Here is a 23,916-nt window from a genome sequence, read left to right as displayed (position 1 = left end):
GAGCAAATGGTCAAAAAGTTTATCTGGCAGCATATAATCTGTCGGTTTGGCATTCCTCACCGGCTCATATCTGATAACGGACGACAGTTCGTCGGGAAGCAGCTCAAAGAATGGTGCAAAAGTTATGGCATTGAGCAACACTTCACTTCCGTGGCATATCCTCAGAGTAAGGCCAGGCGGAAGTAACCAACAGAGAAATACTCAGAATTCTTCGAGCTCGACTTGACCACATGGGAGGAAGTTCAGTGGACGAGCTACCAGGCGTCTTATGGGCTATCCGCACGACCCCAAAGGAGGGAACGGGCGTCACATCCTTCCATTTAGTGTACGGAGGTGAAGTAGTTATCCCGATTGAAGTCGGCATCGAGTTCGCCCTGATCCAGAACTATGATGATGACAACGCCGAGCGGAGGAACATGGAGTTGGACTTGATCGGTGAAGACCGAGTCAAGGCGTCCGTCCGGCTGATGCCGTACCGGCACAGGATGAAGCAAAACTACAACCGGCGCGTGATCCCCAGAGCATTCCAGGTCGGCGACCTAGTGTGGAAGAAAGTAAAGCTGGTCGGGGATGTTGGAAAGCTGGAGGCTCCTTGGGCGGGCCCCTTCAAAGTCATCGAAAAGCTCCGCTCGGGTGCCTATTATCTGGAGGATGAAGACGGACGACAACTGGATCGACCATGGAGCGCGAACCACCTCCAGCCTTACCGGGCGGGGTGAAAGGTGCGCCAATGTAATGTACGTCGTATATTTTCCGTTCGGTTGTATACTTGAAAAGCAGGAGTAAAAGATTCGAAAAATTATTGGGCATCATCAACCGAATCGGAAGACCGTCGAGCTCCGACGTTAAAAATCGAGAGTCGCGCCGGCGACTATAAACCCTCCGGCCGGAAGACCGTCGAGCTCCGACGTTAAAAATCGAGAGTGCGCCGGCGACTATAAACCCTCCGGCCGGAAGACCGTCGAGCTCCGACGTTAAAAATCGAGAGTCGCACCGGCGACTATAAACCCTCCGGCCGGAAGACCGTCGAGCTCCAACGTTAAAAATTGAGAGTCGCGCCGGCGACTATAAACCCTCTGGCCGGAAGAAGACCCGAGCGGACCAGATATTCGAAACACTTGTATAAACCCCTCGCAAAACGCACGAGACTGGTGTTAAAATCGAGTCGCGGCGACTATAAACCTCTCGGAAGACCGCCGAGCTCCGACGTTAAAAATCGCACCGGCGACTATAAACCCTCCGGCCGGAAGACCGTCGAGCTCCGACGTTAAAAATCGAGAGTCGCGCCGGCGACTATAAACCCTCCGGCCGGAAGACCGTCGAGCTCCGACGTTAAAAATCAAGAGTCGCACCGGCGACTATAAACCCTCCGTCCGGAAGATCGTCGAGCTCCGACGTTAAAAATCGAGAGTCGCGCCGGCGACTATAAACCCTCTGGCCATAAGACAATAAAGAAAATCGACTTTTAAGTCGTTTGGCCAATCGGTCAAGTAACCAAAAGTACTTCGTGAACATCCAGCGAAAATCCCGTTTGTGAAACAGGATATATTTAGCCAAGCGGACTAGCTATGCAAAATACTTCGTAAAAAACCCCCTTCGAACACAGGAAAGGTGGGATGAGAGGCGAATAACGAGTAGAAGTGAAGGAACATGAAATGAACGGTGATAGTTGGTGAGCCGAGCGGATAGCACTCATTTTATTTAGCAAAAGAAAGAGCAAGCAAAAGGATAACATTAGAGAAATTAAGGCCAAGCGGCCGAATTACAAAAAAAGATAGTCTTAGGCCGAGCGGCCGAATTACAAATATACTTTTATTCCAGATAATCGTAAAGATCCTTCGGGATAGTGTTGAGGAGTGCCGCCTGGTCTTGAGCCGGGATGATCGCGGAATCGGAGAGTTGCCCCTTGGACTTCAAATATGTTGTGGTGGCCATCATAGCGAGCTCAAAAGCAATATACATCCGCTCGCATACTTTTTCGGAGAATTCGACCGAGCGGATGTAATTAAGCCTCAAGGCGGCAACCCGATCTGGCTCAGCATCTTGGTATTCTTTCAGAGCCGCCCGGGAAGCATCGGCGGCTGCCTGATGTTCTTGCAAAGCAGCCTCGAGCTTCTTCACTTCGTCCGATCGGGCCGTCTTCTCTCTGGCCAGCTGATCCATCAGCTCCTTAACTTTTTGCTCCAGGCCCCGAGCCTCGATATTCTTTTTCTCCAGGTCGGTAATGGTCATCTTCTTCCGCTCGGTCGCCAGGCTTATCTTTCGGTCAAGTGATTTGACCTGCCAATCAAGCTCGGACAGAGTGTGCGCCTGGTCGGCCGTTTTCTTTTGCTCCGCTGCCAGCAAGGCTTGGGTCTTTTTGAGCTCTTTCTGCAGCTCGGCGTAAGAGGGGCCTTGGGAGCGGACCGGGCCACCAGAAGCCTTCAACATCTTTAGCTCCTCGTCCACCATAGCCAGGAGATTGGAGACCGCAATTTCCTCCACCCATCTCTGGCATAAACAAGAATTATTAAGGGCCGATCGGAAAGAATGCATAAAAAGCTTAGGAAGAAAATGCACTTACCCCGGTGGCCTGTTGCATGTGGCTATTGGCCAGGTTGCTGAGCGGAATCATAGTGACGCGTGCCCGAGCGTCGGCCCACATTTCAGCTAGGGGCCCCTTCATCGTGATAATGTGCTCGGGCGCGGTTGGTCGATCGGCTTCGGGCATCAACTCTTCAGTGGGCAGATGCAGGGAGACCCTCACGGTGTGGCGCCGACCGGGAGTCGTATGAGCGGAAGTGGGGGACGGATCAGAGGCCGGCGCAGACATTTGGGATAAAATGGTCGAGCGTTCAACTCGGCGTGGAGCGGGCGGAAGGACGCTGACTGGAACGGCCTCAAGGGGGTCCGCGGACACGTCCAATTGGGACGGGGTTCGATCGGACGAGATGGCCTCCACCGTTGGGGATTTGCCGCGGGAATTAGCGGTGGTCCGCTCGGAAGGTTGTACCGCAGAAGTAGCCGATCTAAGGGGTGTCTCCGCTCGGCGCCTTTTTTGTCGAAGAGGGTGTTCCTCCTCTTGAGCGGAGCCTTCCTCCCGGGCGGAAGGCCCTCGGCTGGAAGTTATGCCAACCGCCTGTTCCGGGAGAGAAGCCTGAGCGGTCGACTCCCCCGCATTCGTGTCGCTCTCCCCTTCATTGGAGCTGACCGGCTGAATGCCGAGTGACTCCATCTCTTTGGCAGCCGCGGCCTCGAGCGCCGCTGCCTTCCTCTTCAAAATTTCGGCCATCACGGATTCCATGACAATGTCCGCTGCAGAGAAAAAAGGAGAAAATCAGTTAGCAATCAAGGCAAATGTACGAGTAAAATTCTTACCGAAGCCGCTCGGGAGAGAGGTCCTGATCGGACTCAAGCCGAATATGTACATCACCCCTTCTGGCAGGAACTTAGTGATGTCAAACTTCAAACCGGCTAGCATATTCGCGGCATGAAGATAGTCCGGCCGGATCTTGAACCTTTTGAGCTCTGGGGAGATTGGCAGTCCGACCTGCCATTGGGTTCGGAAGGGGGCCCGCTCGGGAAGGCGAATATAAAAGTAGAATTCTTTCCAATGCTTATTGGAAGAGGGTAGTTTATTGAAGAAGACTAAGTCAGGCCGAGCCTGGAACATGTAAGCGCCCAGCTCGGACTGTTTAGGATAGTGGAAATAGTAGAAGACCTCTGGTCTGAGGGGAATGTTGTGGATTTTGAATAGGACGATAACGCCGCATAGAAGGAGGAAAGTGTTGGGAACTAGGCTTCCGAACGGAATGCCAAAAAAATTATAGACTTCAGCGATGAAGGGATGAATGGGAAATCATAGACCGGCTATGAACTGGTCGAGAAAAACACAGAAAGCTCCGCGCGGCGGTTTGTGTGGCCGAGCGGAGGGTGTGGGTAAGATAATTTCAAGGTCGGAAGGGATGTTAAATTTATTTATCAGAATGTCGACGTCGCGCCGATCGAAGAGCGACTCCATGGTAGTATACCATGGGCCTAGGGCTTGGTGTTGAGGTTGGGAGGCGCTAGCCATTATCCGAGCGGACGAAACAACAAAAGGCAGATAGTAGAAAGAAGAGGACGACAAACAAAACAGCGGCCAGAGAATCCGAACTAGACAAAAAACACAAGATTAACGGAGAGGAAAGGAAGGAGAACCTTACAAAGAGACGGAGGATCGAAAGAACGACGCCGGAGATTGCTGGCAGATAGAAAAGTAAGGTCGCCGGAGTGCTGAGAGAGAAACGCTGCGGAGCACGCCAAGATGCAAATGCGGCGAGGAGGAGGAGAAGGCGAAGGCTATATAGGGTTAAGCCCGAGCGGCCTCAGCCATCGATTGCCGGTCACGGGAACCAAAGCCCGCATCTTACCATCCATTTCGAACTAAGGCGGTCCCATCGAAGGTAACACCGCCGTCGTACGCTGACGGCATTGGGGTTGCCACGTGGCACCGCGACATAGGTCGCATTTAATGAGCGCCCTTATCGCGCGCAGCGCGCGTGCGTGACTTTAATGGAGGGGATTTGGCGCAAATTCTGAGAAGATCCGAGGAATGATATCAACTGATGCCATGGATACCCCCACTAGGGCCGAGCGGAAGATTACTTCATTGATGTGCCGCTCAGAGTTATCTATAGTCCAGTCAGTCGAACTAATCGCCTCCTTCAACTAGACTTGATGGGGAGGCAAGTGATCCGGCGGTACAGACAGGGGACCCCCTTTGAGGGAAGTCAATGACACGTAGAGATCAAAAGTATAAGGGCAAGATGAGGTTCGGCCGATTGGGCAGGGTCAGGTCAACCGGCCGAACGGGTCAAAATAGAATCAAAGACAACCCGGCGAGGAGTTGGGTTCCGACGCTCATGGTGAACAAGGTCGTCAGGCCGAGCAGGTGGTCCGCTCGGCCGAGGCATAAGGCAGTAATGCCATGGATATTCTAAGCCGAGCACACGATCGGGAATATCCCGAGTAGACCAGTACCGGATCCTTCCGGTCGGACGTAGATGGGAATGCCGAGCGGCTTGCTGCTCGGCGTGAGTAGAGAAAAGACAAGGACAAAGGAACATCTTCTGACAACAAGCATGTCCGAAGACCTTCTGACAACAAGCATGGTCGAAGACCAAGCCATGCACAGGATCTTACGACAGAAGGTTTTGCCGTCCCATCAGAGAGGTGCTCGGACTGTAGCGGTATGGTGTCAGGTAAGCTCCTCTGACAAGCCCATACTAAGGTATGGTAAGAGGACACGTATTCGCCTCGGTGTGTGTGCATGAGCCTCTTCACAACTCTATATAACCTCATACTTCGCCGGAGGTACGCATTCTCTGAGATTCAAGACCACCTCTTCATAGTTTCCCCTTGCCTAACTTGAGCGTCGAAGGGTCGTTGCCGGGAACCCCTTCCCGGCCCGACTTCTTTGCAGGTTCACCGGAGCTCCATACGGCCAGTTAGAGAGCCACGTCATCAGTTCGAAGAGCGCCACGTGCCCAGCGTCTATCGATTCAGCATTCGGACAGGATCAACAAGCAATAAATGCAATCCATGCAAATGATGCAAATAACATAGTCACCCCTGACGCCAGTCAGCCACCTCACACGCGATGGTGAGATCAAGTGGGTAGGACCATGACAACTGTGCACTCTGCCATCACTACTCCTGAGTGACCGAGTGGATAGAATGCTATCAGAGTACACCTATCCTCCTACCCCAAACATAGTAGGGGAGCCTAAGCTCTCATCTCCCTGTGTTATAGTCAAGAGGAAGGATCTCCGCCCACTACCACGCTGCAGTCATCGCTACCCATGAGCAGACCAGGAGAGCCCTGACAGAGCAAAGACTACACACACCCTGCCTAATATACTACTAACCCATGAGTGGTTGTGTGTGCAGTGTTGGAGTGTATACTAAAAGCCTAGCTTTTGTATATACATTTATAAGAATCACATTGGTCAAGTGTCTACATTTATATATACCAAATGTAGATGTTTAATTAATTTATATTATAGATAACATGGTGTGTGGTGTCACACACAGAGGATCATGTTATCAGTACCTTATAAATTATAAACAGTAGCTCACGACCAAGATGGAAAGGAACAAACCATTGGAAGGTCGTAGTGTAATTAGGTATTAGTTTATCTTAACTATATAATTACACTAGTACACTTAGAGTGTATTGAGTAGGACCATTAGAGGTCATTTCTTTTATACTGACTTTATAAAGGAACAAAGACCTCAGTTATTATGAAAGTGTGTGCTCTTAATCCTAATATAATAACAAGCACATTTATTTGATATTTATTTCTTTAATTTATCAATGGGTGAGATTTAGTTCGATAAATCAATAAGCCCGATAAGTTGGGAAATGATATCACTTATAGTGTGTGTTGTTGATTATAGAAGGAAACTGTGTCCTAGTGATCTAGGTTGAGAATGTCCCCAAGAGGAGCTCATAAGGATTATCATGTTAAACCCTGCAGGTGGACTTAGTCCGATATGACGATAAGGTTGAGTGGTACTACTATTGGACTAAGATATTAATTAAGTGAGTTGTCAGTAACTCATTTAATTAATGGGCATTCGACATCTTAAACACAGGGAATCTAACACACTCATAATAAGAAGGAGCCCAAAATGTAATTTGGGATTGGTGTGGTAGTTCAATAATAGTTCTTTAGTGGAATGAATTATTATTGATGAAATTAAGTTATGTGTTCGGGGCGAACACGGGATGCTTAATTTCATCGGGAGACCAAAATCAATTCCTCCTCTCGGTCCCTATCGTAGCCTCTTGTATATAGATATTTATACCCACCACATACCCACCTTCTTACCCAACCTATTGGGGTCGGCGAAGCTAAGCTTGAAGCTCAAGCTTAGGGCCGGCCAAGCCTAAAGGTTGAGCCTTAAGGTGGCCGGCCAATTGCTTGGAGCCCAAGCTTAGGTGGCCGGCCACATCATATTAAAAAAAGTTTTTTATTAAAATTATTTCTTATGTGGATATCATGGTTTTAAAAGAGAGTTTGAAATTTAAATCTTTCCTTTTATAAGTTTTCTACAAAAGATTAAGAAAAGATTTAAAATCTTTCCTTATTTGTAGATAGAAAGGTAGATTTTTAATTTTAAGAAAACTTTCCTTTTTTAAACCATGTTCATGATTTAAAAGAGAGTTTAAAATTAAATATCTCTTTTATAAGTTTCTATAAGAGATTAAGAAAAGATTTAATATCTTTCCTTATTTGTAGATTAAAAGGAGATTTTAATTTTTTAAAGATAACTTTCCTTTTGGAAATTATCCACATATTTAAAAGAATGGTTTTAATTTATATAATTCCTTTTTTATAATCCACCATAAAGGGAAAAATTATTGGAGAAATTTTTTTATAAATTTCCGGAAGCAAATAAGGAAGTTTTAATTTGTGTTTAAAATTTTATTTGCTTGGAGATTTTTAGTGTAGCCGACCATTGAAATAATGAAAAGAAAATTGATTTCTAAATTAAATAAATTTTCCTTTTCATGGTAAAAGAATTAAGGAAATTTTTATTAAAATTTCCTTATTTGCCAAGACCAAGGATTATAAAAGAGGAGGTAGAGGAGCCTTCATGGGGAACAACCTCTATTCTATTTTTCTTCCTCTCTTTTCCTCCTTGGTGTGGCCGGCCCCTCCTCTTTCTCTCTTCTCCATCTTGTGGCCGAACCTTATCTCTTCCTTAGAGTACTTGTGGTGGCCGGATCTTGCTTGGAGAAGAAGAAGAGAAAAGGAGGCGATATTTCTAGCATCCCTTGGAGCTTGGTGGTGGCCGAACCTTTTCATCTTTGGAGGAGCTTATGGTGGTCGAAACTTAGAAGGAAGAAGAAGGTGCATGGTGGTTCTCATCTCGGAAGATCGTTGCCCACACAACGTCCGAGGTTAGAAGAGGAATACGGTAGAAGATCAAGAGGTTATTTTTGCTTACAAAGAAAGGTATAACTAGTAATTGTTGCCCACACAACGTCATACTAGTTTTCTTTGTATAGTTATTTTTGGAAATACCAAACACAAGAGGCATAAGATTCTAGAGTTTTCAAATTTGTTTTTGAGTTTGTGTTTTTTTTTTACTTTGTCGAATTTGTGATTCGATTGTTCTTTTTGGTTAACCTAGAGTTATTTAAGGAAATTAAATATTAGCTTTCCTTAAAAGGCTTTGTCTAGGCGGTGGTTGTTGCTCCCATATCCAAGAAGGCCATGTGCCTCGCCATGCAGTCCTGGAAGCCAATTTTGGAAATTAATATTTAATGAATTAATAACATAGGTGGATTTGAATCAATAGTGTTAAGTTCCGCTTGCGATTCAAATCTAAACCATTAAGAACAGATAAGTTAAATTTGGAATCAATGATGTTAAGTTCCGTCTGTGATTCTAATTTAACTTCTAAAGAATGCAATAGGTTATTTAAGGAAAGGTTCGACACTTGTACAAAAGTTTTGTACAGTGGAGCCGGTACGATTTTCCTAGGACTAACCAACAATTGGTATCAGAGCTAGGGTTTGCCTCTGTGTGTTTGGTTTTCAAATTAGGTTATGCACATGTCATACATAATTTAGGCAGGATAATAGTAGGATGTGCTAACTTTGTGGTTGCAGGCTCCAATTATTATGGCTTATAGATGTTGTGTGTGATTGGACCCTTGGACATGTCAAGGACATTATTTTTGTGTGTGCTTGATTGTATGTAATTAAATACAGCAGGAGCTGTATTAATTATTAGGTTTTTACATTTTTGTTCGATCTAAATACATGTATATTCCTTTATGAAATATAGGATCGATGTATGTAAAATTCTACATTTGTCATGGATCGGATGCTTGCGAGGCGTGGTACTTTTGGAGCACCAGAGGCGCAGCGGAATAAGAAGCAAGATTGATGCGACGACTCGACCTGATAGCGGTGGCTTAAGATGGTAGCAGCTAGGGTTGAAGCACACGGAGGACAGTGAGGGAAGAAGTCATAATAGTTGGAAAATTAATTTCCATATTTATTGCTTTATTTACTGTGATGTGTGTGTGCATATGATGAATGCTAGATTAGGTTAAAATTCCTCACCTTAAATAACTAAGTGGGAGAGGGATTAGTATATTAATCTCATGGTCTCCATTACTGGTTTGTAAGTGATGCAACAAGCTTGCGTGTTGGCTTTGAGTGCCTCCCTCCACAACGGATGAGTTTGTTTGCGGATCACTAGATCAAACTTCCTTAATGGATGGTTATATGAAGTTATTTAGGATGTGTGTGATCTTCTCCAACTGAAGGGGCACAATTCTATTTAATGGACTTAGTATCAAGTAATGGTATACACTTAGACACATTTAATAGTATCCTCCCCAACGGAGTCACTACTATCACTTGTGTGACCAAAGGGAAACCAACTATTGATTTGTCATAAAACTAGATTGGCAAGATAATAAAATTAATAAACTCCTCTTACAAATGTTTGAATTTGTATACGTCCACACTAACGTGGCATACAAGATTCATGATGTTTGAGGTAATTTTATTTGTCAAAAAGTTATATTGACAAGATAGTCAATGGGTAAAACCCTCCTCTTACAAATGTTGATTTTGTATATGTCCACACTAACGTGGCATGCATAACTCACGGTGTTTTGAGGTGTTGGTAAATTTAAATAGTATTGTTTGAGGAATCAATATTATTTTAAATTTAGATTCTTGACCAAATATTTGATCAAAGATAGACCAACTATTAATTTTATTTGTCATAGGTTGACGAGATAATAAAATTAATGGATGAAATATCTTTTTAGAATTTGTATACGTCCACACTAACGTGGCATACAAAATTCACGGGGATTTTGAGATGTTGGTCTTGACCAAATATTTTTGTGATTCTTAGGATTTCAAATGTTAGTCAATCCCCTAGTTGTTATACTATAGAATAGCCTTAGTAGTCCCAATTGTAATGATTGGAAAACTTGGACATTAAGGTAGACTGTCCTCTCAGAACTGAGAACAATAACGGTATATTTTATTAGTTGTTGAAACATATTTAGTGGTGTTATCTACCGGTACCTGGTGTGTAGATACTGGAACCACTGATTATGTCTGCAATTCATTGTAGGGGTTCCATAAAATCCGACAACTATATAAATCACCGTCCACATAGGCACTGCTGTAAAAGTAGTAGCTGTTATAGTGGGAGATGTTTATCCTTTGATAGGAAAAAAACATGGATTTTAAGAAATTACTTTTAAGTACCAAGTTTAGAAAGAAATTTATTTCAGTTTCTAAACTATTTAAAGAATAAATATTGTGTCTATTTTGATAACAAAGTTGTTATCGAGAAATAGAAAAGATATCTATTCTGGTACGTTGGATGGAAATTTATAAATCCAATAACTCCCACAATGCAATAAATAGAAATTAATGACACATCTTCTTACTTTAAGATAAAGCAACCTTAGGAAATGAACCAATCATATTTTTGGCATCTAAGGCTAGGTTATATTAACTTGAGTAGGATTCAAAGGATCTTAACCAATGAACTCTTGGGTTCATTGGTAGTGGAAATCTTTCCAACCTGCGAGTCTTACTTTAAAGGAAAAATAACTAAGAAGCTTTTAAATCTAAGGGGTATGGAGCCAAAGATATGTTGGAATTGGTTCATTCTGATTTGTGTGATCCTATGACTATCCAGACAAGAGGTAGTATCGAATATTTCATCTATTTTATAGACAACTATTCAAGATACAAATACATTTACTTGATGTACCGCAAGACTAAGTCCTTTGATTAGTTTAAAGAGTACAAGGCTGATCTGGAGAAACGTTAAAGTAAAAGTATCAAGTCACTATGGTAAAATCGTAGTGGCAAGTACCTCTTGGGACAATTTAGGAGTCATTTATCAAAAGTAGAGATTCAATCCCAACTAACTGCACCTGGTACACCCCAACAGAATGGTGTAGTAGAAAGAAGATATAGGACTCTTATGGAAATAATTAGATTGATGATGAGTTATTTAGAAAATTACCAAATTCGTTTTAAGGATATACTCTAAAAATGGAAGTGAACATAGTACCTTCCAAAGTCAGAACTCTCTACTCATATAGAATTGCTGAATAGGCATAAGCCTATTTTGAAGCATATTCGGATTCGGGTAGTCCAGCACATATGCTGAAGAGAGACAATGATAAGTTGGACATGAATTCACTTGTTTGTGGGTTATCTTAGAGAAACGAAAGTAGGTTTATAATCTTAAAAATCAGAAGGTCATTATTAGCATCAATGATCAATTTTTAGAAAAGGACTATGTAATAAACCACAAGCCCATGAGAAAATTTGTTCTTAAAGAAATAATAAAGGACACGTCTGATCTAGTACCAACTGTACAAGATGAAATATCACAAAAAACTGCAACACGTATCACAAATGATACACAATTATAGACAGTGCCTCGTCGTAGTGGGAGGGTTATTAAGCAACCTAAAAGATTCATGTTTTGGGAGAGTCTTTGGACTTGATCCCTGGTTAACATAAACCCAATCCCCAGACATATGACAAAGCACTCCAAGATAAAGATGCAGCATCTTGGCAAAGAACGATGAATATAGAAATAGAATTTAGTATTCTAATAAATTCTGGGAGCTTATAGAATCACCAAATGGTGTAAAAGCCTTTGGGTGAAAATATGTCTACAATAGAAAAAAGTGTTAGAAAAGAAAGTGGAAACTTTCAAAGCAAAGCTTGTTGAAAAAGGGAAACCTTTTATCGGTAGTCATGCTTAACTCTATCCGGATTCTTTTATCTATTGCTGCTCATATAGACTATGAGATTAGGCAAATGGATGTCAAGACAGCTTTCCTTTATGGAAGTCTTGAAGAATGCATCCATATAAAGCAACCAGAGAGGTTCATTGCAAAGGGCAAAGAGCATCTAGTATGTAAGCTCAATCGGTCTATGGACTGAAGTAAAGCTTCAAAGTCTTGGTTCATCCGGTTTAATGAAGTAATCCAGTCTTATGGATTTAGTTACCGGATAAGTCTTGTGTATACAAGAAGTGTGATGGAAATGTGGTGGTATTTCTTGTACTATACATAGATGACATTTTTGATAGTTGGAAACAATATCAAGGTGTAATCGGAAGTAAGGGTATGGTTGTCCAAGCAATTTGTTATGAAGGACTTAGGAGAGTGAGCACATATTCTTGGGATCAAGGATCGCAAAGAAAAGAATGTTGTGCTTATTCGAAGCTTCATACAATGAGCTCGTTTTAGCATGCAAAACTCCAAGAAAGGTTTTTCTACCTTTTAGACATGGAGCAGCTTTATCTAAAGAGATATCTCCAAAGATATCAAAGAAGATAAAAGGCATGAAGGTAGTTCCTTATGTTTCGATTGTAGGAAGCCTAATGTATGCTATGCACTAGACCGGATATCTATTTTTTCGTGAGAATGGTTAGCAGATATAAAAGTAACCCAGAACAGGGATATTGGACTGTTGTGAAAGCATATGTTGAAGTATCTTAGAAGGACTAAAGATTATATGCTAAGTTTACCAGTCAAGTGATTTGCTCCCTGTGAGTTACACGGATCCGGATTTCCAATCAAATAGGGATAATAGTAAGTCAACCTCGGGGTTTTGTGTTTACTTTAGGAGGTAAAGCCATAACTATGGAGGAGTGTTAAGCATTGGTGCTTTCTTAGACTCCGCTATGGAAGTTAAGTATATGGCAGCCACTGAGGCAGCCATAGAAGTTGAATGGCTTAGTAACCTCAAGATAGACTTAGATATGATTTCTGGTTTGTCCAAAAGATTACTATAATTTTGTGATAATGGTGGTGCAGTAGCAAACTCGAAGAAACCATAAGTCCATAAGGCAAGTAAATACAATAGAGCGCTAGTACTACCCAATACGAGATTTCGTATAACGAAGAAAAGTTGTCGCCTAGATTACATCAGATGATAACCTGGAAGATATTTTTACTAAGGTCCTTGATTCAAGAGATTTTGATGGGCAAGTTAAAGATTTGGGAATCAGATGTATGGCAGCATTTATGGCAGCATAGTCTTTTAGTATAAGTAGGAGATTGTTGAAGTGTATAATAAAAGCCTAGCTTTTGTATATACATTTATAAGAATCACATTGGTCAAGTGTCTACATTTATATATACCAAATATAGATGTTCAATTAATTTATATTGTAGATAACATGGTGTGTGGTGTCACACACAGAGGATCATGTTATCAGTACCTTATAAATTATAAATAGTAGCTCACGACCAAGATGGAAAGGAACAAACCATTGGAAGGTCGTAGTGTAATTAGGTATTAGTTTATCTTAACTATATAATTACACTAGTACACTTAGAGTGTATTGAGTAGGACCATTAGAGGTCGTTTCTTTTATACTAACTTTATAAAGGAACAAAGATCTCAGTTATTATGGAAGTGTGTGCTCTTAATCCTAATATAATAACAAGCACATATATTTGATATTTATTTCTTTAATTTATCAATGGGTGAGATTTAGTTCGATAAATCAATAAGCCCGATAAGTTGGGAAATGATATCACTTATAGTGTGTGTTGTTGATTATAGAAGCAAACTGTGTCCTAGTGATCTAGGTTGATAATGTCCCCAAGAGGAGCTCATAAGGATTGTCATGTTAAACCCTGCAGGTGGACTTAGTCCGACATGACGATAAGGTTGAGTGGTACTACTCTTGGACTAAGATATTAATTAAGTGAGTTGTCAGTAACTCATTTAATTAATGGACATTCGACATCTTAAACACAGGGAGTCTAACACACTCATAATAAGAAGGAGCTCAAAATGTAATTTGGGATTAGTGCGGTAGTTCAATAATAGTTCTTTAGTGGAATGAATTATTATTGATGAAATTAAGTTATGTGTTCGAGGCGAACACGGGATGCTTAATTTTATCGGGAGACCAAAACCAATTCCTCCTCTCGGTCCCTATCGTAGCCTCTTGTATATAGAGATTTATACCCACCACATACCCACCTTCTTACCCAACCTATAGGGGCCGGCCAAGCTAAGCTTGAAGCTCAAGCTTAGGGTCGATCAAGCCTAAAGGTTGAGCCTTAAGGTGGCCGGCCAATTGCTTGGAGCCCAAGCTTAGGTGGTCGGCCACATCATATTAAAAAAAGTTTTTTATTAAAATTATTTCTTATATGGATATCATGGTTTTAAAAGAGAGTTTGAAATTTAAATCTTTCCTTTTATAAGCTTTCTACAAAAGATTAAGAAAAGATTTGAAATCTTTCCTTATTTGTAGATAGAAAGGTAGATTTTTAATTTTAAGAAAACTTTCCTTTTTAAAACCATGTTCATGATTTAAAAGAGAGTTTAAAATTAAATGTCTCTTTTATAAGTTTCTACAAGAGATTAAGAAAAGATTTAATATCTTTCCTTATTTGTAAATTAAAAGGAGATTTTAATTTTTTAAAGATAACTTTCCTTTTGAAAATTATCCACATGTTTAAAAGAATGATTTTAATTTATATAATTCCTTTTTTATAATCCACCATAAAGGGAAAAATTATTGGAGAAATTTTTTTATAAATTTCCGGAAGCAAATAAGGAAGTTTTAATTTGTGTTTAAAATTTTATTTGCTTGGAGATTTTTAGTGTGGACGGCCATTGAAATAATGAAATAAAATTGATTTCTAAATTAAATAAATTTTCCTTTTCATGGAAAAAGAATTAAGGAAGTTTTTATTAAAATTTCCTTATTTGCCAAGACCAAGGATTATAAAAGAGGAGGTAGAGGAGCCTTCATGGGGAACAACCTCTATTCTATTTTTCTTCCTCTCTTTTCCCCCTTGGTGTGGTCGGCCCCTCCTCTTTCTCTCTTCTCCATCTTGTGGTCGAACCTCATCTCTTCTTTGGAGTACTTGTGGTGGCCGAATCTTGCTTGGAGAAGAAGAAGAGGAAAGGAGGCGATATTTCTAGCATCCCTTGGAGCTTGGTGGTGGCCGAACCTTTTCATCTTTGGAGGAGTTTATGGTGGCCGAAATTTAGAAGGAAGAAGAAGGTGCATGGTGGTTCTCATCTCGGAAGATCATTGCCTACACAACGTCCGAGGTTAGAAGAGAAATACAGTAGAAGATCAAGAGGTTATTTTTGCTTACAAAGAAAGGTATAACTAGTAATTGTTTTCCGCATCATACTAGTTTTCTTTGTATAGTTATTTTTGGAAATACCAAACACAAGAGGCATAAGATTCTAGAGTTTTCGAATTTGTTTTCGAGTTTGTGTTTTTTTTTTTACTTTGTCGAATTTGTGATTCGATTGTTCTTTTTTGTTAACCTAGAGTTATTTAAGGAAATTAAATATTAGCTTTCCTTAAAAGGCTTTGTCTAGGCGGTGGTTGTTGCTCCCATATCCAAGAAGGCCATGTGCCTCACCATGCAGTCCTGGAAGCTAATTTTGGAAATTAATATTTAATGAATTAATAACATAGGTGGATTTGAATTAATAGTGTTAAGTTTCGCTTGCGATTCAAATCTAAACCATTAAGAACAGATAAGTTAAATTTGGAATCAATGATGTTAAGTTCTGTCTGCAATTCCTAATTTAACTTCTAAATAACACAATAGGTTATTTAAGGAAAGGTTCGACACTTGTACAAAAAAATTTTACAGTAGAGCCGGTACGGTTTTCCTAGGACTAACCAACATGCAGATCATGTAACTGGAGATGTGCTCAACAACAATGGAGTCGACAATCGCTCAACATGCAATCATGCAAAAATGGTGCAAGACACTAAAACATGTAACTCCTGAAAATACCAACCTACACATAATGTATACCAAAAGGAAAACCAAGTCCATAACAATGGCCTAGGTACTATAAATCTAAGTACACATACCAAGTAATAAACCAAGGTATACATGCCAAGTAATAAACCAAGGTACACATGCCAGGTAATAAACTAGGTACACATGCCAAGTATATCTAGTAGCTAGACCTATATCTAGTAATGCATTGTTTGTCACTACGTAAGTACACAATTCAAGAATCAAGAGGACATAAGCAATAATGCAGAACATGCAACAATAAGGGCATACTACAAGTAACAAGTAGTGACATACCAAGGCATATATAAACATAATCATTACCACTAGATATTGTTGGTGAAATCATGCCCTGGAGGTTTCAATGTGTTGACAATTGTTTAAGTTTAAGTTAATACGTTGGATCTAACATGCATTGTGAGTTTGCAAGAGAAGTCCTTGTAGGTCGGAAGACCAGATGTAAGGCAAGAGAAGACCAAGAAGGTTGAGGACCAAATTCTTGGCAAAAGAAGTCCTTGCAAGTCAGAAGGCCGGATGTAAGGCAAGAGAAGTCCAAGAAGGTCGAGGACCATATTCTTGGTAGAAGAAGTCCTTGCAGGTCAGAAGGCTGGATGCAAGGCAAGAAAGTCCAGGGGAACAGGCGTTCATCTGGCATGAGGTATTTGTGAAATTAAATATGTATTAATCCATTTGTGATCAATCGAGAAACTAGCAATCGATTGATAAATCAATTGAGATACATGGCTATGATACAAGGAGTTCCTGGATCGATCAGCCGATCAATTGACTAAGCTCGTGCGAAGAACAGAATGGCACTGAATCGATAAGCCGATCGATTGGAGTAAACCAATCGATCGATCGGTAAGACTTCTACGCAACGCACAGAATGGTCCTAGATCGATCATTCGATCAATTGGAGTAACCAATCGATCAGCTGAAAGATTCACAGAGTTTCTGCAATTTTGTAATTCTGCGTTTTTACGTCTAAATCGATTCGTTAATCAATTCATGAATTCAATCGATTGGGAGAAATGCCCCCAATCGATTGAATTTCGAATAGAATGATCTACACCGTTAATCTTGACGCGATGGCTTTCAACGGATAGTTGTGAATCAATTGGAATATAAACTCAATCGATTCATGGCGACGATTATGTGAGAAACGACCAGTTTTCTCGATGTTTAAAAAGCTGGAAGCAACAGGAACAAGAAAATCAAAGAAAACATATTGTTCCATTTGCTCTCCAAGGGAAAAATCTCTCAAGTGCTCAAGATCTAGAAAGTGTTCAAGTTCAAGCTCTCCATCTCGCTACTGTCTCAAGACTTACTCTGCGAAGAAGAAGCAAGTTCAAGTTTGTAATCTTTATTTTCTTCTTCAGGAGAGTGATTGTAATCCTTTACTTTAGAGAGGGAGATTTGCAAATCTTGTAAGGTTTCTCCACCTTCGGTGTAATTCTGAGAAGGAGGAGTTTGATACTGGAAGAGTGACTGGTGGTGTGGATCCTTGGACTAGTCACCTCCTTGAGGGGGTGGATACCAAGTAAATACAAGAGTTAGCATTGATTTCAAGTTTCCGCTATGGTCACGAAGAAAACGAAGTGAGTCATTCACCCCCCCCCCCCTCTAGCTCAACCGATCCTAACAAGTGGTATCAGAGCATCGATTTTCTTTTAAGGATTCACCGCCAAGAAAGCACAAGTTAAGAGCTACAAGATGTCATTGAAGGAGGGACATAGTACTTCACGACCACCTTTCTATGAAGGTAGCAACTTCGCTTATTAGAAGAGTCGCATGGAGCATTATCTCATGACCGAAATTGACATGTGGTTCTCAATCACGGAGGGATTCACAGCGCCAACTGAAAATGTAAAAATGCTTGAATCATCAAGGTGGACCGTTGAACAAAAAATAAAGGCTCAGGCAAATGCTAAGGCAATTGTGACTCTTCAGTATGGGTTGAGTTCGGAACAACTCAACAAGGTTGAACCTTTCAAGAGTGCCAAGGATTTATGGGATAAGCTCATTGAGATAAATGAAGGTACTAAGGATTCAAGAATTGCAAAGAGAGATCTCTTAATAAATCAACTTCAGAATTTCACAATGAAGGATGGAGAAACGGTAAGTTCACTACATGGGAGATTCAAGGAACTCTTAAATGGTCTCCATTCAGTTGGAGAGAGTGTGGAGAACCGGGATCTCATAAGGTATGCCTTAAAATCTTTCCCAAGAAATTCATTGTGGTCATCCATGGTGGATGCCTATAAGGTTTCAAGGGATTTGTCAATAGTAAAATTGGAGAATTATTTTGTGAACTTGAATTGCATGAGCAAGCTAACACAAGCCACAAATAGAAAGGTATAGCCCTGGTTGCGGGTGAAAAGAGCAAAAAGAAGCACAAGGAAAAGAAGAAAGAGAAGGAGTCATCTTCAGAATCTGAGCAAGATAGTGATAGTGATAGTGATGAAGAGCTATCATCAAGTGAAATGGAAAACTTTGTTTGAAGAATGATGAGACATTCAAGGAAGTTTGACAAGAAGGATGTCAAGAAGATTTTCAATGACGAAAAGAGAAAAGGTAAATCTCTTGTGGATTCTAAGATTAAGACTGATGTAATTTGCTATGAATGCAAAAAAAAAAAGGGGTACTACAAAATGGAGTGTCCAAAATTGAAGAAGCAAGAAAAAAAGATCAAGAAAAAGAAGAAGGCGTTGAAAGCCACATGGGACGACTCATCTTCAACCTCATCGGAAGAAGATGAAAGGAAGAGCTCAAAGCACATGGCTCTCATGGCCTTAAGCCATGTTGAAGATAGTGAAGATGAAGATAGCCATGGGGAGGATGTGGAATCATCAAGTGAGTCATCATCTAGCGATGATGAGGTAATTTCTCCCAAGCTTGATAAGATGTATGCCACCATTGCATGCTTAACTAATGCACTGGCTAAATCAAAAGGAAAGTTTAAAAAATTACAAAATGAATTGAAATCACTTAAGAATGAAATTGTGCCATGTGAAATTTGCATGCTTCATGAAAATGACACAAATGATTTTGATGATCTTAAAAATGAAAATGCATCTTTGAAATTACAAGTTGATGATCTTAGAAGTGTTCTAGAAAAATTTACTTCAAGCTCAAAATATTTAGACATGATTCTAGGAGCTCAAAGGGGTGTGTGTACAATAAAGCAGGATTAGGTTTTGAATCACAACATAAGAAAATTAAATTCATGTCTCTATTTAGTAGAAATCATGCTTCAAGGGTTAAGTTTGTTCAAGCTTGGGTACCCAAGCAATTTGTTATTAATGCTACTGGACCCAAAGTATGGGTACCAAAACATTTGGTTCATCGTGTTTAAACAGACATGCACCAAGGGGGAGCATCCAACAACATTGTTCGTAGATAGTGGATGCTCTAAGCACATGACAAGGGACTCTTCAAAATTTTCATCATTTAGACACAAAAGTAAAGGTACCGTTTCCTTTGGTAATAGTGGTGAATTAAAAGTCATAGGAATAGGAGATATTAAAATTTCTGAAAAAATTATGATAAAAAATGTGTTATTAGTGAAAGGCATGGTCTTTAATCTTTTAAGTGTTAGTCAACTATGTGATTCGGGTTATGGAGTCGAGTTCAACTCATCTCAATGTCTAATCAAGCATAGTGAACTAAACATCAATATTCTCATAGGCCATAGAAGAGAAAATATTTATCAAGTTGAACTATTTGGTGCTACTAATGTGTTTGCTAAGTGTCTCATGTCTAAAGAGGAGGAGACTTAGCTTTGGCACCGGAGACTTGCTCACACCAACATGAGGAATATCAAAAGACTTTCAAAGAAGGAGTTGGTGCAAGAATTGCCAAAGTTGAAGTTTTAAAAAGACAAAATGTGTAATGCATGTCAAATGGGTAAGCAAACCAAAGCTACTTATAAAGGTAAAAACGTTGTAAGTACCTCAAATGCTTTGGAGCTCATTCACATGGATTTGTTTAATAGCAGTAGATATATTTATTTAAATGGTAATAGATATTACTTTGTGATTGTGGATGATTACACTAGATATATATGGGTGTTCTTCTTGAAACATAAGGATCAAACTCTAGATACCTTGATTGCTTTTTGTAATAGAGTAGAAAATGAAAAGAATCATAGGATAAACAAGATAAGAAGTGATCATGGAGGTGAATTTGAAAATGATAGATTCACAAGTTTTTGTATGGAAAAAGGTTATAAACATGAATTTTCCACCCCTAGGACTCCTCAACAAAATGGAATTGTTGAGAGGAAAAATAGGGTCTTGCAAGAGACCGCTAGGAGCATGTTAAATGAATATTCACTTCATAGTTTCCTATGGGCCGAAGCAATTAATACGGCTTGTTATGTGCAAAATTGAACATTAATACATAGGTTTCTAGGAAAAATACCTCGTGAGTTGTGGTTTGGTAAACCACCTACAATTAAGCATCTTAGGGTATTTGGATGTAAGGTTTATATTCTAAACACCAAAGATCATTTGGGAAAGTTCTCCGCTAAGATGGATGAGGGCATTCTTGTAGGTTACTCAAGTCATAGCAAGGCATATCGAATTTACAACAAACGATCTAAAATAGTTGAAGAATCATTAAATGTTGTATTTGAAGAAAACCCTCCTTTGAATCCTATAAGAGCAACCGATGAAGAATTACAATTTGAGTTAGAAAAATTAACACTAAACAAAGAAAATGATCAAGGGGGAGAAAATCAAGAGAGTGATTGTGAGAAAAATGAAACCTTGCCACTTGAACTCGAAATTATAACAAATCAATATCAAGACCTACTAGGATTCATGTAAATCATCCCTTAGATCAAGTAGTAGGAGACATTACTCAAGGTGTGAGAACTCGATCGTACTTTAGAAATAAAGGAAGTCAAGTAGCCCTAATATCTCAAATAGAGCCAAAGACAGTTGATGATGCCTTGTTTGATCCGGATTGGATTTTAGCAATGCAGGATGAACTATCTCAATTTGAGAGTAGTCAAGTTTGGGATTCAGTTCCTAGGTCAACCAACAAATCAATTATTGATACAAAATGGGTTTTTAGAAATAAACTTGATGATAAGGGAATAGTTGTGAGAAACAAAGCTAGATTGGTTGCTAGGGGTTTTAATCAAGTAGAAGGATTAGATTATGATGAAACTTATGCACTTGTAGCAAGATTGGAGTCTACTAGGATGATGTTGGCTTTTGTCGCCCACAAGGGGTTCAAGCTGTATCAAATGGATGTAAAATCAGCATTTTTAAATGGTGTTATAAAAGAAGAAGTATATGTTGAGCAACCGTCGGGGTTTGAAAATTTGGAGTGTCCAAATCATGTATATAAACTTAAAGGACCTTATATGGGCTAAAACAAGCTCCCCGGGCTTGGTATGAACGATTGTCAACATTTCTAGTATCAAAAGGGTTTCATAAAGGAAAAATTGATCCAACTTTATTCTTAAAAAATAGTGGCAATGATATGTTTGTGGCCCAAGTATATGTCGATGACATTATTTGAGGTTCTACAAATAAAGATTTTTTAAATGAATTCATTAATCACATGGAGAGTGAGTTTGAAATGAGTTTGGTTGGCGAGTTGACATTTTTCCTAGGGTTACAAATTAAGCAAACAAAAGAGGACATTTACATTCATCAGTCTAAATATGTCAAAGAGCTATTGAAGAAATTTGGAATGGAAAATGCAAAGGAAATATCTACTCCCATGGCCACTAGTACTAAATTGGATAAAGATATTGCGGGGAAAGAAGTTGACTCCAAGGTGTATCGTATTGCTATAGGAAGTCTTCTCTATCTCACTGCTAGTAGACCCGATATACTTTTTGTCGTAGGTATATGTGAAAGGTATCAATCTTGTGCCAAGGAGTCGCATTTGAGTGTCGTTAAGCGAATTCTCCGATATCTCAAGGGAACTCAAAATGTTGGCCTTTAGTATCCTAGAACCGAAACTTTTGACCTAGTGGAATATATCGATTTCGATTACACCAAATGTAAATTGGATCGAAAAAGTACTAGTGGTAGTTGTCAATTTCTAGGATCCTCTCTAGTAAGTTGGTCAAGTAGAAAACATCATTGTGTAGCTCTCTCCACAACCGAAGCGGAATATATTGCCATGGGAGAGTGTATATCACAATTATTGTGGATGGCTCATACTCTAGAGGACTATAAACTTACCTGCAACAATGTTCAAGTTCTTTGTGATAATGTGAGTACCATCAACTTGACCAAAAATCCCGTCCATCATTCAAGAATGAAACACATAGAGGTTAAACATCATTTTATCCGTGATCATGTAACTCGAGGTGACATCGTTTTAAATTATATTGAGTCAAAATCAAACTTAGCCGATATCTTCACTAAACCTCTTCCCGAAGTTGAATTTAGTTTTCTTAGAAGGGAATTGGGAATGTGTTATATTGATTAAATCACATCCTCCATGATCACTTCATAGGTAAAGCTCTTTAAGTTCTCTTAACCTTAATTATGCCTCTCACAAAAACATAGGATTGTCCTCTTGATATGATTTCGATGGGGGTGAGAGGTTAGGGGCATTTCTCTTGGTCATAATGCTTGTTATGATGCATTATTTTGGTCAAGAAAAGTGGTTTTCATATGCAACATTCATTTGTCCAATCATAGGGAAAGTAAGTGTACAATTCATGTGCATTTAGCCAAAGATTATGATTGGAAATTTCTAACTTGAAATACATATCAAACTTTTTTTTTTCAAATCCTGTTGAAGGATGTATTTGGATAAGCGTTACTCGTGTGTTGTTAGATACAAACCTATAAATATTATTGACGTTTTTAGATGAGTTCCAATTACATGTCAATATGCGGCTACAAGAATCAATTTCTTCAATATTTGTTTTTCCCTGATCATAATCGACACTTGTAGTATCTACCTATCATCTCATGATTTTTGACTTAGTGTAAAATTTTTCGTGCATTTTTCAAATTCACTCTGAAAATATTCAGATATGCAGTAGAAATCCCAATCGATTGGGACGCTGTTGTCTCTCCCACAGAACGTCGCTGAATCGATCACTGGATCGATTTCACGCATATCAATTGATCGCCCGATCGATTCACTTGCTCTTCGAATCGCATAAAACTCCATGAATCGATCAGTCGATCGATCCACTTGATTTCAATCAATCAAGAGATCGATCGGGGAGTTCAAAATTTGACTTAAAGATACTATTGACCTAGGTCTCCTTACACTCCCACCTTTCCCTCTCTCGACTCGGCCCGTGCCCTAACTTGGTGATTCCTCCGGCGACACACTCACCCTCGTCGGCTGTCAACTCCGACGGTCTTCTCCGGCGCCGAGTGCCATTTTTCCCTCTCCCACTTCCGCTCTCCTTCTCTCGGCGAACAAGGCTCGTGGTCCCTGAATCCCTCATCTCCTCGTCGCAGACATCGCGATGCTGAATCAAAACCCTAGGTAACTCCTTCACTACTTCCTTCTCTTTCTCTCTAATCTTTGATTTTATGAGTTGAATGTGGCTAATCTTACCTTGTTTGCTGTGCATTTCATTGCATTTTGTTCCATCGTGCTGCCTCTGCTCTTGCAAATTTCTTTTCCCTCCTCATCCTTCAGGAAGAAATGAAAGGTTGGAGAGTCAGGTGAGAGTTCCTCTCAGCTACAATCTCACCCTCAGCCTCCCACTGATCAGCACTTTTCAAATGTTGCCTTGCAGTAAGCCTTTAACCGAAACACTTTCAAATTGATTCCCCCTCGTTCCATTGATCACAAATTTTATCACGACTCCTGCTTTGAAGTGTTCTCCTTAATAGAGCATTATCAACTTTCCTCTATTGTATATTGTGAATGCAATGTCAATCCCGGGCTTGTCTCCGAATTCTATAACAACTTGCATACCTCGGATGGAGTTCTTTATCGCACGCGTATTGCCAAGCGTAGCTTGGATTTTTCTTATCAGATTCTTCAGGAGTTTTTAGGGTGTCGCCAGTCAACGAATGATTTCATATTTTATCCTACCCTGCCAGAGAACTCTTGCCTCCACCATTCGAGCATATCACCATT

The sequence above is a fragment of the Zingiber officinale genome, chromosome 7B, assembly GCF_018446385.1.
Source record: "Zingiber officinale cultivar Zhangliang chromosome 7B, Zo_v1.1, whole genome shotgun sequence".
Classification (NCBI taxonomy): domain Eukaryota; kingdom Viridiplantae; phylum Streptophyta; class Magnoliopsida; order Zingiberales; family Zingiberaceae; genus Zingiber; species Zingiber officinale.
This window is presented reverse-complemented; position numbering follows the sequence as displayed.